The sequence below is a fragment of the Cajanus cajan genome, chromosome 9 (assembly GCF_000230855.2).
Source record: "Cajanus cajan strain Asha chromosome 9, NIPB_CcT2T_4, whole genome shotgun sequence".
Classification (NCBI taxonomy): Eukaryota; Viridiplantae; Streptophyta; class Magnoliopsida; order Fabales; family Fabaceae; genus Cajanus; species Cajanus cajan.
Window position 1 is genome coordinate 50,397,927 of NC_138525.1, and position 16,903 is coordinate 50,414,829.

The following is a 16,903-nucleotide window of genomic DNA, read 5'->3' on the forward strand; positions in this document are numbered from 1 at the left end:
ATGCTGGGCGCAATGGAAATTACACTGGGCGCGCTTGAGCCCTGATGCTCTCTGGTTGGGCCACGCCGGGCGCGACCATGAGTGCACTGGGCGCGGATAAGATGTTGATTTATATGCTGATATAGAGTGTGGATTGCTGATAAATTTTGATTGATGCTGAGCTGAGCTGTAAATGATGAATATTGCTATGCTATTAGATGATAATGTTGAATTATAATGTTGAGCTGCACTGTATGCTGTTATTGTTGTATGTTGATTTGCTGTGCTGTGCTGCATGTTGATATAAACTGTTGTAGGCCGTAAGGCTGAGCTGTTGTAGGTCATAAGGCTGAGCTATTGTAGGCCGTAAGGCTGAGCTGTTGATCACTAGGACTAGAGGAGATGTTTTTCGAAATTCCTCATCCCATTGTGTGGATTGAGTGGCTGTGGTGCTCTTAGAGCCCAAATTTGTTGAAAACCCTCCTTGGAAAGCTGACCCTTGGAGTGGTAACTGTTGTTCTCCTCTAAGTTCTTAGTGGTCCCTTGTGTGGGCAAGGTCGAGGCACACGTGTACAAAGCGACCACAGTATAGGGACTAGGTCGAGCTATACCGCTTACAAGCGACCAAATCTAGCTGATATGCGTGACGACGCATTTGTGTGTTTATGGTTGTTCCTGCTATAGATGTGCTGAGTTGTATGCGGATGATGTGCTGATAATTATAGCTGTTCATGTTTCTTATATATGTTTTATATGCTGATTCTTTTCACTAGCTTACCCTTTGTTGTTTCCATGTGGATTAGACTGCAATGATCATACTATGTATGGGAGCAGAGCAGGGTTAGGTTGGTGTTTTGAAGTGGGTCTGTAGCTGGCAGAAGGAGTTTGTTTATTTGTTGTTTTTAGCTACTTAGTGTAGCAATTGGGCTGTATTTTGTATATTTGGATCTTTTAGCCCCAGATTGGACCTTGTGTATATATTTTAGTTGTTCATATATATATGCTCGCTCTTATTTGTGTGGTGCCGTGGTGTTGTGTTGTGTGTAGTGACCAGCTGGGTCGTTACACTTTAGTGGTATCAGAGCAGTTCGAGTCTAGTGGACACTCTTTGGGGGTGGTTCCTTTAGGCTTTTGTTGTGCTGAACTCTGGGTTGTGCTGATTTCCTTGTTGCTTGTTGTGTTGTTGATTGTTGTTTGGTTTAGTTATTGTGTACTGAAGATGCTGTTACTTTTGTAGACAATGACTAGAACCAATGAGCAGATAGCCCGTGCCATGGAGATAATGGCTATGGCTATGCAGCAGCAAAATGCTTATTTTGCTAGGATGGACGCTGATAGAGCTGCAGCTGGTGCAGCAAGGCCCGTGGGGTCATAGGAGAGCCAGGATCTTGTTGAGTTCCGAAAATGCCATCCTCCACAGTTCAAGGGAGATATAGACCCAGAGGTAGCTGACCACTGGATCTGTGAGCTGGAGAAGATCTTCACTGTGCTAGGATATTCTCAGGAGAGGAGGCTGGCATATGCGGTATACATGTTGGTTGGAGAGGCTGAGCATTAGTGGAGAGGTACCCATCACATGCTAACTACTAGGGGAGTTGCTGTTGACTGGGAGTGCTTCAAGAGGGTGTTTCTGGAGAAGTACTTCCTGGAAAGCGTGAGGCATGCCAAGGAGGCTGAGTTCATGCGGTTGCACCAAGGTGGGTTGTCTGTATCAGAGTATGCGATGAGATTCGAGTACCTGGCTCATTTCTACTCGCAAGCTATTTCTGAGGCTTGGAAATGCAGGAAGTTTGCTGAGGGTTTGAGACAGGAGCTGAAGAGGGTGGTGGTGCCTATGGCCATCACTAAGTTTCCGGCCTTAGTTGAGAAGGCGAAGGTTGTTGAGCGGTTAGAAGGTGACAACCGTGTGATGAAGACTGTTGAGGGACTAGCTGGGTCCAAGAGAGGAGGAAATCAGAGGAAGCCATATGATAGGCCTCAACCATAGCAAGGGGGGTCCTGTCATAAGGCAACCTACTAATGTTGCCAGAGGTGGGAGACAGGGTGGAGGTGCCACTCTTAGATGCTACAAGTGTGCTGGGTCCCATTTTGTTAGGGATTGTCCACACACGGAGAGCTAGTGTTTCAGGTGCCATCAAATGGGTCATGAGTCGACCAACTGTCCCACCAGAAACAAACCGGAGAGGGGTGCTCAGAGGAGAGATACTCAAAGAGGCAACGCTTAGAGGGGTGACAGACCTACTATAGCTGGCAGAGTGTTCGCTTTGACTGGGGCTGAAGCTTCTACTTCCTCAAATCTTGTAAAGGGGAAGGGTGGAGCTGCTGGTAAGGATGTGATGATTCTTTTCGACTCTGGAGCTTCTCATTCATTTATTTCTTATGCTTATGCTGCTATGTTGGGTGTGTCGGTGTGTGATTTGGGGTTGAGACTGCTAGTGTCGACGCCCGCTTCTATTTCGGTAGTTGCTTCTGAGCTGTGTGCTGGTTGTCTGATTGTTGTGAATGAGAAGCGGTATTGATGGAACTACTTGGAGAAGGTTGATGTTCTTCAAGTATTCCATGCAAAGGACCGTGAGTTCTCTTGAGATAACCTTCAAAGACACTTGAAGCTCCACGAAGTATTCTTCATGGAGTAGAAGCCTTGAAGAGATTCGATTTTCCTTAGCTTGTGTAGGAAGCTTGAGGAACCAAGCAAAGGTTGAAAACCTTTGGTGAGAAACCTTAGAGTGAGAGTTCTCAACATTTTTTAGGAGAGACTTTTGGAGAGAAATATGAAGTTTTATTTCTCAAATGCTTAAAAGTGAATACAAGAGAGGGTTTTACAAATATATAGGGAGAGGTAGCTTCTAGGAGAAGCTAACCTTAACCATGGTTCACTAGGAACCATGGTAAGGTGTAGCTAACCATTCATGGTTTCTAAAACTTGTAGGCGAAGCTATCCTTGACCATGGTTCACTTAAGAACCATGGTAAGGTCAGCCCAACCTACCAAGGTTTAGAAACTTGGAAGGGAAGCTTCATAAACTAGCAGGAAGGCTTAGTAAATTTCGGCCAAGAACAAGACAACATGCTAGGCGGCCAAGTCTCCAAATCGCTCCAAGTTTTATTTCAAAAATATTTGATTTGGTTTAGTTAGGTTCATCATATGATGATGATACCTAGCTAAATCAAATCTATGAAAAATTAGGATCAAAATGAGTCCAATATGCAAAATTTTGTCTAGGCCCAGTTCTGGCCCATTTATTAATCACACCCTCAAACATTGCTAAATGTCACCCCTTTTTCCCTACTGAAAAAATATAAAATGAATGTAACATCAAAGGAGGTTAAATGGAGTTAAACTCTCCAAGTAACCCACCCTAAAAACAATATACAATCACTAATTAAAAGCAAGTAAAGTGCCTCACAAATACAAAGGCAAAAAGTGAACCTATACAAAAGAATTATGTACAACATATACACAATTAGAACTAGGCCTTCTCTTCATGATAGAGTAGCCCAAATGAAGAGTACCTTAGGCTTGAGAATCCCATTAGTCTTTAAGAGGTCCAAATCTTCTTGTATTCTTCTAGCCATAGCTCTGGTAACTGGGCCCTTGGCCCATGGTTTATCATCCCCTCCCTCTTGAGAAGGATTTGTCCTCAAATTCATAGGTTCATCTTCCTCATCATAACCTGCAAAGGGAATAAGATCACTCACATTAAAAGTGTTGCTTACTCCATAATCACTAGGAAGATCTAACCTGTAGGCATTATCATTGATTCTTTGGAGGACCTGAAAGGGACCGTCTCCTCTTGGGTTGAGTTTAGACTTCCTTTGAGAAGGAAACCTTTCCTTTCTCAAATGAAGCCAAACCCAATTTCCTTCCTCAAAAATGAGGTTTTTCTTTCCTTTGCTTCTTTCCAAATCAGTTCTCTCATTTTGTTGTTGTATATGAGTTTTAACCTTCTCATGTAATTTCTTAACAAATTCAGCCCTAGATACCCTTTTTTTTTAATGAAAATAGTGAGAAGAATCTGGTAGGGGTATTAGGTCCAAAGGAGTAAGAGGGTTAAAACCATACACAACCTCAAAAGGTGAGATTTTGGTAGTCTTATGGACTACCCTTTTATAAGCAAATTCAATATGGGGCAAGTACTCATCCCAAGACTTATGGTTACCCTTAAGGACTGCCCTTAACATTGTAGATAGGGATCTATTAACTACTTCTGTTTGCCCATCAGTTTGTGGGTGACAAGTAGTAGAGAAAAGCAATTTAGTTCCTAACCTACTCCATAGAGTTTTCCAAAAATGGCTGAGGAACTTAGTATCCCTATCTGAAACAATAGTCTTGGGAAGACCATGAAGTCTAACCACTTCCTTGAAGAAGAGTCTTGCTATGTTGCTTGCATCATCTATTTTGTGACAGGGTATAAAGTGGGCCATTTTGCTAAATCTGTCCACTACCACAAAAATAGAATCCATGCCTCTCTAGGTCTTCGGCAAGCCTAAAATAAAGTCCATACTGATATCAACCCATGGAGAGCTAGCAACAGGTAAGGGTGTATAGGAGCCATGAGGCATTACTTTAGACTTTGCTTGTAAACAAGCTATACATCTAGAGCAAAACCTCTCAACATCCCTTCTCATATGGGGCCAAAAGAATTTTTCTTTTATAAAGCTTAGAGTCTTTTCAACTCCAAAGTGCCCCATGAGACCAGCCTCATGACTTTCTTTCACAAGGAGTTTCCTTATAGATCCTTGGGGTATACAAATTCTTCCTTCTTTATACAAATACCCCTCAGAAATATAGAAACCTCCTTGAGGCTTTGCTAAGCATTGGGTATAATTTTCATTGAATTCGAGATCATTAGTATACAATTCCTTAATGTGATTAAATCCCAAGATTTGAGATCCAAGGGAGACTAACAAATTGTGTCTCCTAGAAAGGGCATCAGCCACAACATTATTTTTCCCTTTCTTGTATTTAATCACATATGGGAATTTTTTTAAGAACTCTACCCACTTACCATGCCTTTTATTTAGTTTGCCTTGGCCCCTCAAATATTTAAGTGACTCATGGTGACTATGAATGACAAACTCTTCGGGAATAAGATAGTGTTCCCAAGTTTGAAGGGTCCTAACCAAAGCATAAATCTTTTTGTCATAGGTAGGGTAGTTAAGGGACGCACCTTTGAGTTTTTCACTGAAATAAGCAATTGGGTGCCCACCCTGTAACAAAACCGCCCCTATGCCAACTCCAGAGGCATCACATTCTAGCTCAAAAGTTCTTGAAAAATCAGGTAGAGCTAAAAGTGGTGCATGGGTAAGCTTATCCTTTAAGGTTAGAAAGGCTTTTTCTTGTTTTTCTCCCCATATAAATTCCACATTTTTCTTGACTAATTCATTTAATGGGGAGGCAAGTGTGGAGAAATTAGGAACAAACCTCCTATAGAAGCTTGTCAAACCATGGAAGCTCCTAATATTTCCAACACTTTTAGGAGTGGGCCATTCTTGGATGGCCTTGATTTTCTCGGGGTCCACATGAACCCCTTTTTTGCTAATGATAAAACCTAGGAACACAACACTATCTACACAAAATGTACATTTCTCTAAATTACCAAAAAGTTGATTTTTCCTAAGAATATTGAAAACTTGCCTTAAGTGTCCTATGTGATCACTTAGGCTCCTACTATATATGAGAATATCGTCAAAATAAACTACAATAAATTTACCTATACAATCCCTTAGAACATGATTCATGAGACGCATAAAAGTACTAGGAGCATTGGTGAGTCCAAAAGGCATCACCAACCATTCATACAATCCAAACTTGGTCTTGAAAGCGGTTTTCCATTCATCACCTTCTTTAATTCTTATTTGATTATAACCACTTTTAAGATCAACCTTAGAAAATATGATGGCTCCATGAAGCTCATCTAACATGTCATCAAGTCTAGGGATAGGATGTCTATACTTCACAGTGATGTTGTTGATGGCCCTACTGTCACAACACATTCTCTACTTGCCATCTTTCTTAGGAACCAACAACACTGAAACAGCACAAGGACTTAAGCTCTTTCGAACCCAGCCCTTCTCCAAAAACTCTTGGACCTGAGATTCTATTTCTTTTGTTTCTTGGAGGTTGGTCCTATAGGCAGGCCTATTAGGTAGGCTATCTGCAGGCACCAAATCAATTTGATGTTTTATTCCTCTTGAAGGGGGAAGGCCCATTGGACCCTCGGGAGGAAATAGATCATCAAACTCTTTTAAAATAGCTTTTACCCCCTTAGGTAGAGTCTCATGTCCACTAATTGTGGCAGTGCAAGTGAGAGTTCCTTTACAGAGAAGGATATAAGAGGGTTGTTGAATCAAAAGGGTTTGTTTAGAAATGACATTCTCTTGAACAACAACCTCTATGGAGGGAACTCCCTTCTCCCTAGATTCCTCTCTATCCTTAGGTTTCACAGACTTTTTTTTTCACTATTTTCCTTTTTTTTTTATAAATCTTTTCTCACTGTCTCTTTTGAGTTTCATTTGTGCTTGATCCTCAGCCACCTGTTGAGGAGAAAGAGGATGAAGCACAAATTTCTTTTCTTTATGAGTAAAGGTAATCTCGTTAGTAAGGCCATTGTGCATGGTTTTCTTATCAAATTGCCATGACCTTCCTAATAAGATATGACAAGCTTCCATTGGTACTATATCACATAGCACCTCATCTTCATAATTCCCAATGGAAAGCTTGACCTTTACTTGTTGGTCAACTACTAAGTCACCATCCTCATTAATCCAATGGAGTTGATAAGGTTTAGGATGTGGACTAGTAGTTAGACTCAACTTCTCAACCAGCCTAATGCTACAACAGTTGCACCATGAGCCACTATAAAAAATGAGAGAACATGCATTATTTGATACTTTGCATCTAGTGTGAAAGATGTTCTCCCTTTGTGATAGAGTACCACTAGGTTGGTTGTTGAGGAGTCTCCTAATCATTAAGAGCTCCCCCTTATAAGGAAAAGTAAACTCCACACCTTCCTCATGTTCACTTGCTTCTTCCTCACTATTACTAGAGGAAGTAGTAGCCTCATCTTGGCTACTATAAATATCATGCCCCCCCATGATCATGACCTTTTTAGTGGGGCATTGATCATGCCCCTAAACATTTAAAGCACTTTATATCACTAGTCCTAGAACTAGTGTGTGAAGTGTCTTTCCCTTTTCCCTTATCTTTTTTTGTTGCTAGACTCTTGGAGGGTTCAAAATTTTTCTTTTTCTCAAAAGTTTTTCCCTCCTTCTTGGAATCTTTCTTTAGAAATGAAGAGTGGGAGCTATCTTTTTTATAAGATTTTCTTATTCTTTGTTGTTCTACCCTTACACAAAGTTGGACCAAGTCATTTAGGTCCCTGTAGGGTAGTAGCTCCACTTGGTCTCTTATTTCTAAATTAAGACCACTTAAGAATCTAGCTACAGTTGTAGCCTCTTCTTCCCTAATGCATGCCCTCATCATTAAAAGCTCAATTTGTTACCTGTACTATTCTACAGACATACCCCTTTGTTGGAGCCTTTGGAGCTTATTCATAAGCTCCCTACCATAGTAAATGGGAATGTGCCTCCTTCTCATTGCACTTTTTAAGATCATTCCAATATTGAATTGGAGGATCATTGTGGAGGCGTCTCTCTCTCTCAAGAGCTGTCCACCAATACATGACATGCCCTTGGAAGCTAAAGGTAGCTAGAGGGACTTTTCTCTCTTCACTTACCTGTGGCAAGCAAAGAGTTGCTCAACTTTTATCTCCTAATCTAAGTATATCTCCACATCATCTTTGCCAAAAAATTCTGGGAGGTCAACTTTGACTTCCCTAGGTCTTGTGGACCTTCTAGGTGGAGGTTGGTAGTGATCCCCTTGATTCATGCTTTCACTAGGGGATGTATAGTGGGACTATGAGTTCCTACTTTTTTTTTCTCTGTTTCTTCATATCTTCTTTCAACTTTTCTTCTTCTTGTCTTAAAATTCTCAATTCTTCCTCAAGGTAAGCAAGTTGTCCTTCTCTTTCAATTTTATCTCTTTCTCTTTGAAGAGACTCTTGCTTTTTCTATAGTTTAAGTGATTTGAGCTCTTTTGTAATGTATGAAAGACTTTTTGGAGTCCATCACTTTCACTATTGGAGGAATTTTGAGAAATTTTAACACAAAAAGATCTTCCACACAAAAATATTTTTTAAGAAAATAAGATTTTTGGGAAGTGCTTAGACTTGACACTTGGAGGTCTAAGAGTACAAATTGAACTTTGGAGGGAGTGAGCTACTAAAGAGCCACTTAATAACCAAGCCTCTTCAAGTAAAAATCTCTAAATCCCCTTGTACGTTTGCCTTTCACAAAGCAATTTTCACAAAGATATTTTTCAAAGAAAAATAACAAACAAGTGCCTAAGTGTACAATTTAAACAATGCTTGAAAACATAAATGACAAGAAAACATAAATTTCTTAAAAACTTAAATTGCTGAAAACATAGATTGCTTAAAACGTAAATTGCATGAAAACTTAAAGACAAGAAAACATAAACTAGGCGTTGAAAGCAATTAAACCTAGGTGAGAGCTTGAAAGGCACCAAAGACCTTCAGGGACCCTCTCACAAGTACTAAACGAAATTACTATTAGAACACTTAAGGAGAGATAGAGATACACCAAAGGCACTCCAAGACACTCCTTAATAAAGGATTACAAAGATGAAATGTAAATTTACACCAAATGAAATGCAAATTCACATTCAAATGAAATGCAAATTTACACCAAATGAAATGTAAATTCACTTAAAGAAAATTTAGTGGCTGCACCAAGAGTTTTAGAAACAAAAAAATCAGCCACTAATTTAGTGACAACTTTAGTGACGGATTTGGTATAGAAAATTTTGAAGAAAAATTTCCGTCACTAAATTTGATACTAAATCCTTCACAAAATTTTCACACAAAAAATTTGCTCCTTCTTTCTCCAATTCAGCCACCTAGCTTGCAGCCTCACAATTTGTTTCACTCCTCTTTTAGAAGCAACCTTGATGATGGTTACTCCTAGGTGTTTTCAAGAAGCCTTCCACCAAAAGAGAACAAGCTCCCTAAGCAATCACCAAAGCCTTCAAGTTGACTTCCTTTGACTTGGCCTCCTACACCTTTTAAGAAGCACTCAACCACCTTCAATTGCTGGAATATTAGTGCTAAAATTGAAAAGGCACAATTTATAATGGCTACACCAATTGGTAGAATGAAATGAGACAAACTAGAAGGAGATCCACAAAAAAGACAAGCAAAAATTAAGACAAATTTAGAAAACTAGCACACAAAGGATAACCTATCAAAGGCACTAGAATGGATTACAAAAACAAAGCTAAGATTAGAAACAAAAATAAGACACAAAATATGTGGCTGGACAGAAAATTTTTTAAGGCAAAGCTTCACCAAAATCGAGAGCTAGTTTCACTAGGTTTTTCACTCCTTTTGGCTTTTCTTTTGCTATTTTCTTTCTTTTCTTTTTGCAAAATATTTTTTCACTTCTTTTTCTTTTAATGATCAGGATTTCAAATGCCTTTTTAACACATATAAGTCTCGGTTTTAGGCTACTAAAAACTGCAGCAAAATTTCACACAAAACAAGAGGTGTTCACATGCATTTTGTAACTAGTGCTTCACAATTTTTGTAGTGTTTATAGGTCAAATTTTTAAGCACTCATTCGTTTGTTTTTCTCATGCATTTAGAACACTTACACCTCTTTTTTGTCTCTGTTTTAATGTTTTAAAAATTGCAATAGGTTTCAGTCACACATAAGACTCAAGGAAAATCTAATAGGAATTAGTGTTTATGAATTTTTTTTTTGACAAAACTTTTAACAAGACATAATAGAAACCTAACTCTAGGAAATTTGCTAGAACTAATAGCAAATTATGAATTCAAATATGTAAAACAAAAGCACATATAGGTAAGGTTCAGATTCACTAAGAAAAGTACACAAAAATTTTGGACACAATCAACACAAAAAATTTAGGTCAAACAAGCAAGTCTAGGAAGTTTCAACAAGTAAAAGGACTACACATGACTTCTAAGACAAAATAATTGATTCAAAAACAAATCTAATGTAGAATGAATGTTGTCCAATCACGGACACATGTGAATGAATGGAGAGACTCAAACAAACATCAAAAACGCACAAGAACAAGAGTCCTAAAAGCACAAAATCGAAATTGATTCACAAGAGTAGGAAACAAGCAAAAATGAATCAATTAAGTCATACTTGACATATAGGATTCATCAAACATTGCATTAGAACTAGATTCATGCAGCAAACACAAGTTTAGACATAGGAGAAGGAAGACACAACACGGATTCATACAAAAAAGTTAGAACACAAAACCTCAAGAGCACTAGGCTCTAGATACCAAAAATGATGGAACTACTTGGAGAAGGTTCATGTTCTTCAAGTATTCCATGCAAAGGACCGTGAGTTCTCTTGAGGTAACCTTCAAAGAAACTTGAAGCTCCACGAAGTGTTCTTCATGGAGTAGAAGCCTTGAAGAGATTCGGTTCTCCTTAGCTTGTGTAGGAAGCTTGAGGAACCAAGCAAAGGTTGAAAACCTTTGGTGAGAAACCTTAGAGTGAGAGTTCTCTACGTTTTTTAGGAGAGACTTTTGGAGAGAAATCTGAAGTTTTATTTCTCAAATGCTCAAAAGTGAATACAAGAGAGGGTTTTACAAATATATAGGGAGAGGTAGCTTCTAGGAGAAGCTAACCTTAACCATGGTTCACTAGGAACCATGGTAAGGTGTAGCTAACCATCCATGGTTTCTAAAACTTGTAGGAGAAGCTATCCTTGACCATGGTTCACTTAAGAACCATGGTAAGGTCAGCCCAACCTACCAAGGTTTAGAAACTTGGAAGGGAAGCTTCATAAACTAGAAGGAAGGCTTAGTAAATTTCGGCCAAGAACAAGACAACATGCTAGGCGGCCAAGTCTCCAAATTGCTCCAAGTTTTATTTCAAAAATATTTGATTTGGTTTAGTTAGGTTCATCATATGATGATGAGACCTAGCTAAATCAAATCTATGAAAAATTAGGAGCAAAATGAGTCCAATATGCAAAATTTTGCCTAGGCCCAGTTCTGGCCCATTTACTAATCAGACCCTCAAGAATTGCTAAATGCCACCCCTTTTTCCCTACTGAAAAAATATAAAATGAATGTAACATCAAAGGAGGTCAAATGGAGTTAAACTCTCCAAGTAACCCACCCTAAAAACAATTTACAATCACTAATTAAAAGCAAGTAAAGTGTCTCACAAATACAAAGGCAAAAAGTGAACCTATACAAAAGAATTATGTACAACATATACAAAATTAGAACTAGGCCTTCTCTTCATGATAGAGTAACCCAAATGAAGAGTACCTTGGGCTTGAGAAGCCCATTAGTCTTCAAGAGGTCCAACTCTTCTTGTATTCTTCTAGCCATAGCTCTGGTAACTAGGCCCTTGGCCCATGGTCTATCAGGTATAAGGTGAACTTGATCTGTTTACCTTTGGTGGATATTGACATAATCTTAGGGATGGATTGGTTGTCTGCCAATCGCATCCTTATAGATTGTGCCAATAGGAGGCTGATCTTTTCTCAGGTGGAGGAGGAGCTGTTGATTTCAGTTGTTCAAGCTGAATCCTTGCTGAGAAATGGAGCAGAGTGATGTCTTTTGCTTGCTGCCATGAGTGTGGAGACCGAGAGGGTTATTGCTGAGACAGATGTGGTGAGGGATTTTGCTGAGGTGTTCCCTAATGTGGTGCTTGGGTTGCCTACTACTAGGGAGATGGAGTTTAGCATTGAATTGGTTCCAGGTGCGGGGCCAGTGTCGGTGGCTCCCTATAGGATGGCCCTTGCTGAGCTGGTTGAGCTGAAAGGTCATTTGGAGGACCTGTTGGAAAAGTAGTTGGTGCGGTCGAGTGTATCGCCGTGGGGTGCTCCCGTGCTGTTGGTGAAGAAGAAAGATGGAGGTAGTCGACTGTGTTTTGATTGCCGACAGTTGAACAAATTGACCATTAAGAACAAATATCCACTTCCCCGGATAGATGACTTAATGGATCAATTGAGGGGAGCATCAGTTTTTTTGAAGATTGACTTGAGGTCAGGTTATCACCAAATCAGGGTGAAGGAGGGTGACATACCAAAGACTGCTTTCAGGACTAGGTATGGTCACTACGAGTATGTTGTGATGTCATTTGGTGTGACCAACGCCCCGACAGTGTTCATGGATTACATGAACAGGATCTTCCGGCCCTTCTTGGATAAATTTGTGGTGGTGTTTATTGACGACATCCTGATTTATTCAAGGACCCCGGAGGAGCATGGAGAGCACTTGAGGTTGGTGCTGGAGATCTTGAAGGCGAAGCAGTTGTACGCTAAGCTTTCAAAATGTGTTTTGGTTGGAGGAGGTAAAGTTCTTGGGACATGTGATTTTAGCTGAGGGGATTGGGGATTGCTGTTGATCCGGCTAAGGTGGAGTCTGTGTTGTAGTGGGAGCGTCCAAGAACTGTCACTGATATTCAGAGTTTTGTGGGTTTAGCGGGTTACTATCGAAGGTTCATTGAGGGATTCTCCAAGATAGTAGCACTTCTAACCTAGTTGACAAGGAAGGAGCAGTCGTTCATTTGGACTGATGCTTGTGAGCGGAGTTTTGATGAGCTGAAGAGGAGGTTGACTACTTCTCCTATGCTGGTGTTGCCTGACTCTGGTAAACCTTTTGATGTGTATTGTGATGCTTCTCACCAGGGTTTGGGGTGTGTGCTGATGCAGAATAGGAAAGTGGTGGCATATGCTTCAAGGTAACTAAAGAACCATGAGAGGAATTATCCTACTCATGACTTGGAGTTAGCGGCAGTTGTGTTTGCCTTGAAGATATGGAGGCATTATCTGTATGGTGCTCGGTTCAGCGTCTTCAGTGATCACAAGAGTCTGAAGTACCTGTTTGATCAAAAGGAGCTGAACATGAGGCAGAGGCGGTGGATGGAGTTTCTGAAGGATTATGACTTCCAGTTGATGTATCATCCTGGAAAGGCCAATGTTGTGGCAAATGCGCTGAGTAGGAAATCCATCCACATGTCTAGTATGATGGTGAGAGAGCTGAAGCTGGTAGAGGAGTTTAGAGATTTGAATCTTTGTGTGGAGTTAGCTCAGGATCACATTAGTTGTGGGATGATTACCATAACTAGTGAGTTCTTGAGGCAGGTTGGACAGAAATAGTTGCAAGATGTTGAGCTAGTGAAACTTCTTGGTTTGCTGGGTACTAATAAGGCTGTTGATTTTGAGTTGGGCAGAGATGGAATCTTGAGGTTCAAGGGTAGAATTTGCCTACCTCATGATGCTGAGCTGAAGAGAGCTGTGTTGGAGGAAGGCCACAAGACCAGACTTAACATATATCCTGGTATGACTAAGATGTACCAAGACCTTAAGAAGACTTTCTGGTGGTCTGGTATGAAGAGGGAGATAGCTGAATATGTGGCGGCCTGTCTGACCTGTTAGAAGGCGAAGATGGAGCATTAGAAGCCTAGTGGGTTGATGCAGGAGATGGAGATTCTGGAATAGAAGTGGGACAGTATCACTATGGACTTCGTTGTGGGGTTGCCTAGGTCGGCTAGGAATAGTGATGCCATCTGGGTGATTGTTGATCAGTTGACCATGTGTGCGCATTTCTTGCTTGACAACATCAAGTGGTCCTTGAAGAAGCTGACGCAGTTGTATGTGAGGGAAATAGTATGGTTGCATGGGGTGCTTTCCAGTATTATTTCAGACAGAGATCCAAGGTTCACTTCCAGATTTTGGCAGAGTCTACATCAAGCCTTAGGCACGAAGCTGAAGCTGAGTTCTGCTTATCATCCGCAAACGGATGGTCAGTTAGAGAGGACAATCCAGTCCTTGGAGGATCTGCTGAGGGCTTGTGTGTTAGACCACTTGGGAAGCTGGGAGGATGTCCTACCGCTGGTTGAGTTTACTTACAATAATAACTTTCATGCTAGTATTGGGATGGTGTTGAGTGTCTTTTATGTATGATTTACACTCAACTTTTGGCACTTTTTTTGGGTAATTGTAGATAATATATATGTTATTTCACCCCTTTAATCTATAGAATTAAGTTATACTATAAGAGCAGAGGAGTAGTAGCAATCTTAAGGAATTTCCTCAAATTTTGCAGGATTTTTGGCTAGGCAGAGATCCACAGCCATAGCTGTGGATCTGGAGCTCGAGCTGTGGAAGTCTGGGAAGAATATAGAGGTCCAGAAAGTTGGAGCTATAGCTGTGGATCTGCAGTTATAGCTGTGGAAATCTGAAATGTACTTTGAAGCTCCAGAGAGTTGAAGCTAAAGCTGTGGACTCACAGCTAAAGCCGTGGAAGCACCCAGGACCCAATAAAAACTCCAGAGACTCACAGCCATAGCTGTGGCTTCACCGCTTGAGCGTTGGAAGTTCCTTAAGATTGAAGGAGTTGTCACAGCTATAGCTGTGAACCCACAGCTGCAGCCTTGGAGGTTTCTTCACCCTGAAGGACTCTCCACAGCTATAGCCGTGGATCTACAGCTGCAGCCGTGGAAATAAAAGTTACTTTTTGATCTTGTTTTGAAGCCAATATAAAAGGGAAAAACAGGGGATAACATATAGAGCACGAATTTAACAGAGAAAAACAGGGGAAAAGCTTGTGAAGAAGGAAGAACGAAGGAAGAACAGAGACTTGGAAGCTGGATCCTTTGGGAACGAAGATCAACTCCATTTCTTCATCCTTTGCTTTGTAATTTCTTCTTTTCACTCTTTGATTCTGTAATGGCCATGGGTGGCTAAACTTCTTAAGGATTGGTTAGATGTAACTACTAACTCCTCTTCTTCTTAAATATATGCATTTTGATCTCATTATTTGTGTATTGATTCTTCGCTTAACGCTTATATCGGCTTGATCAACCGTTGTATGAATTTTGGCTTTTGAATCCAGTTGGAAAATGCTTTCGAAAACCCGAACTGAATCTTGCACCTAATCACCTCTTGTTCTAGGAATAGACTTGATTTGGTTAGTCACATTGTTCAAGTTATTGTTCTTAATGCGAAGTGTTAGACTCAAAACATTGAGGAATCATGTTTTGAGCTTAATGACTTTAGGATTCAACCTTGAGGAATCTTGTTGGATTATTTAATGAACGTGGAAATAATGAAATTAGAATTGCATTTATGTTAAGAAGATCTATGAGTTAGCAAGTACATCTGAGCCAATCCTTGTTTCTTAATCATTGTCTTTACTACGTTTGCTTTATTGTGTTGTTTGAATCTGTTTTCACTCAATTGAATTTTTAAACTCATTCTCTTTTAAATCATTTGAGCGAGAATTACTAAACACGCAAATCCCTGAGGACGATCTTTAAATACTACTTCGAAACTTGGTTCACTTGCCAAGTGATAGGTTTGCGAAAATCTTCATCAGATGGCGCCGTTTGAAGCCTTGTATAGCAGGAGATGTAGGACTCCTCTGTGCTGGTATCAAGTTGGTAAGTCAGTGGTGGTGGGACCGGAGCTAATCCTACAGACTACTGAGAAGGTGAAGCTGATTCAGGAGAGGATGAAGACTGCTCAAAGTAGGCAGAAATCTTATGCTGATAAGAGGCGTAAGCCTTTGGAGTTTGCTGAAGGGGAGCATGTGTTTCTGAAGGTGACCCCGACCTCTGGTGCGGGTAAAGCGCTGAAGGCAAGGAAGTTGATATCGAGGTTTGTTGGTCCCTATCAGATCATACAGCGTGTGGGTCCTGTTGCTTATCGGTTGACTTTGCCACCGTCTCTTTCAAACCTACACGATGTATTTCATGTATCCCAGCTGAGTAAGTATGTTCATGACCCCGGTCATATGGTGGAGCTGGATGATGTACGGGTGAAGGAGAATCTGACGTTTGAGAAGTCGCTGGTAGCTGTGGTTGATCATAAGCTGAAGGAGCTGAGGGGCAAGTCCATTGCTCTGGTAAAGGTGTTGTGGGATGCAGCTACTGGTGAGGCTACTTGGGAGGTGGAGCAGCAATGCAGGGAGCGGTATCCGTTTCTCTTCCCAAGTAAGTTTGTTTTCGGGGAAAAAAATTCCTGTTGTTGGGGTGGTTGTGAGACACCCGTACGGATTTCTTTTTCCCCAAAACTTTCTTTCTCTCTAAACTCTCCCTCACACTCTCAACTCTCACTCTCTTCTTCTCACTTTGCTGATTCACTCTCGTTGCTTGGATTCAAGGTGCAGAGTAGGTGTTTGATTCTTGCTGAGCCGTGCGGAGCTTTCTTAAGCTTCCCCTTCTTCTCCATTTCTTCTCCGTTCTTCATCCGTCTTCTCCCTTTCTAGCTTGTCTTCTTCCTGGAGCTCAGATTTCTTCGTACCGAGGTAAGGGAAGCTAGTTCTTTGGCTGATTTTGTTGGAAATGAGTTCATAAACTCATTGAGTGGCTGATTTTCTGATGATTGATGAGCTGTTTTGATGAAAACGGGTTTTCGGGGTTTCCGGGGTTTTGATGAAAATTGAGATTCTCCTTGTTTATGGTTGCATGTTGAAATAAATGTTTTTGAGCTTTTTGGTGAAAATATGGTACTTTGGATGGATTGCATGTGCTTGGGGTGCTGATTTTTGCAGGTTTTGAAGGAAATTTTTGAACTTGGTGAGTTGCTATTAAGCATCACGTCGGGCACAGTTCTTGCCGTCGGGCGCGTGACCACCAGAGGGCTCCATTTGGGCAATCTGCCGGACGCAAAGATGTGTGCGCCGGGCGTGCTTGAGAATGTGAGCCTCTAGAAGGCGCACGCCGGGCGTGGAAGGACCGCGCCGGGCGTGATATCAGTATGTGACATGTTTTTTTGGATTACTGGTGCTGCGCCGGGCGTGACCATGTCTTGCCGGGTGTGGAGACTCCTTGGGAGTC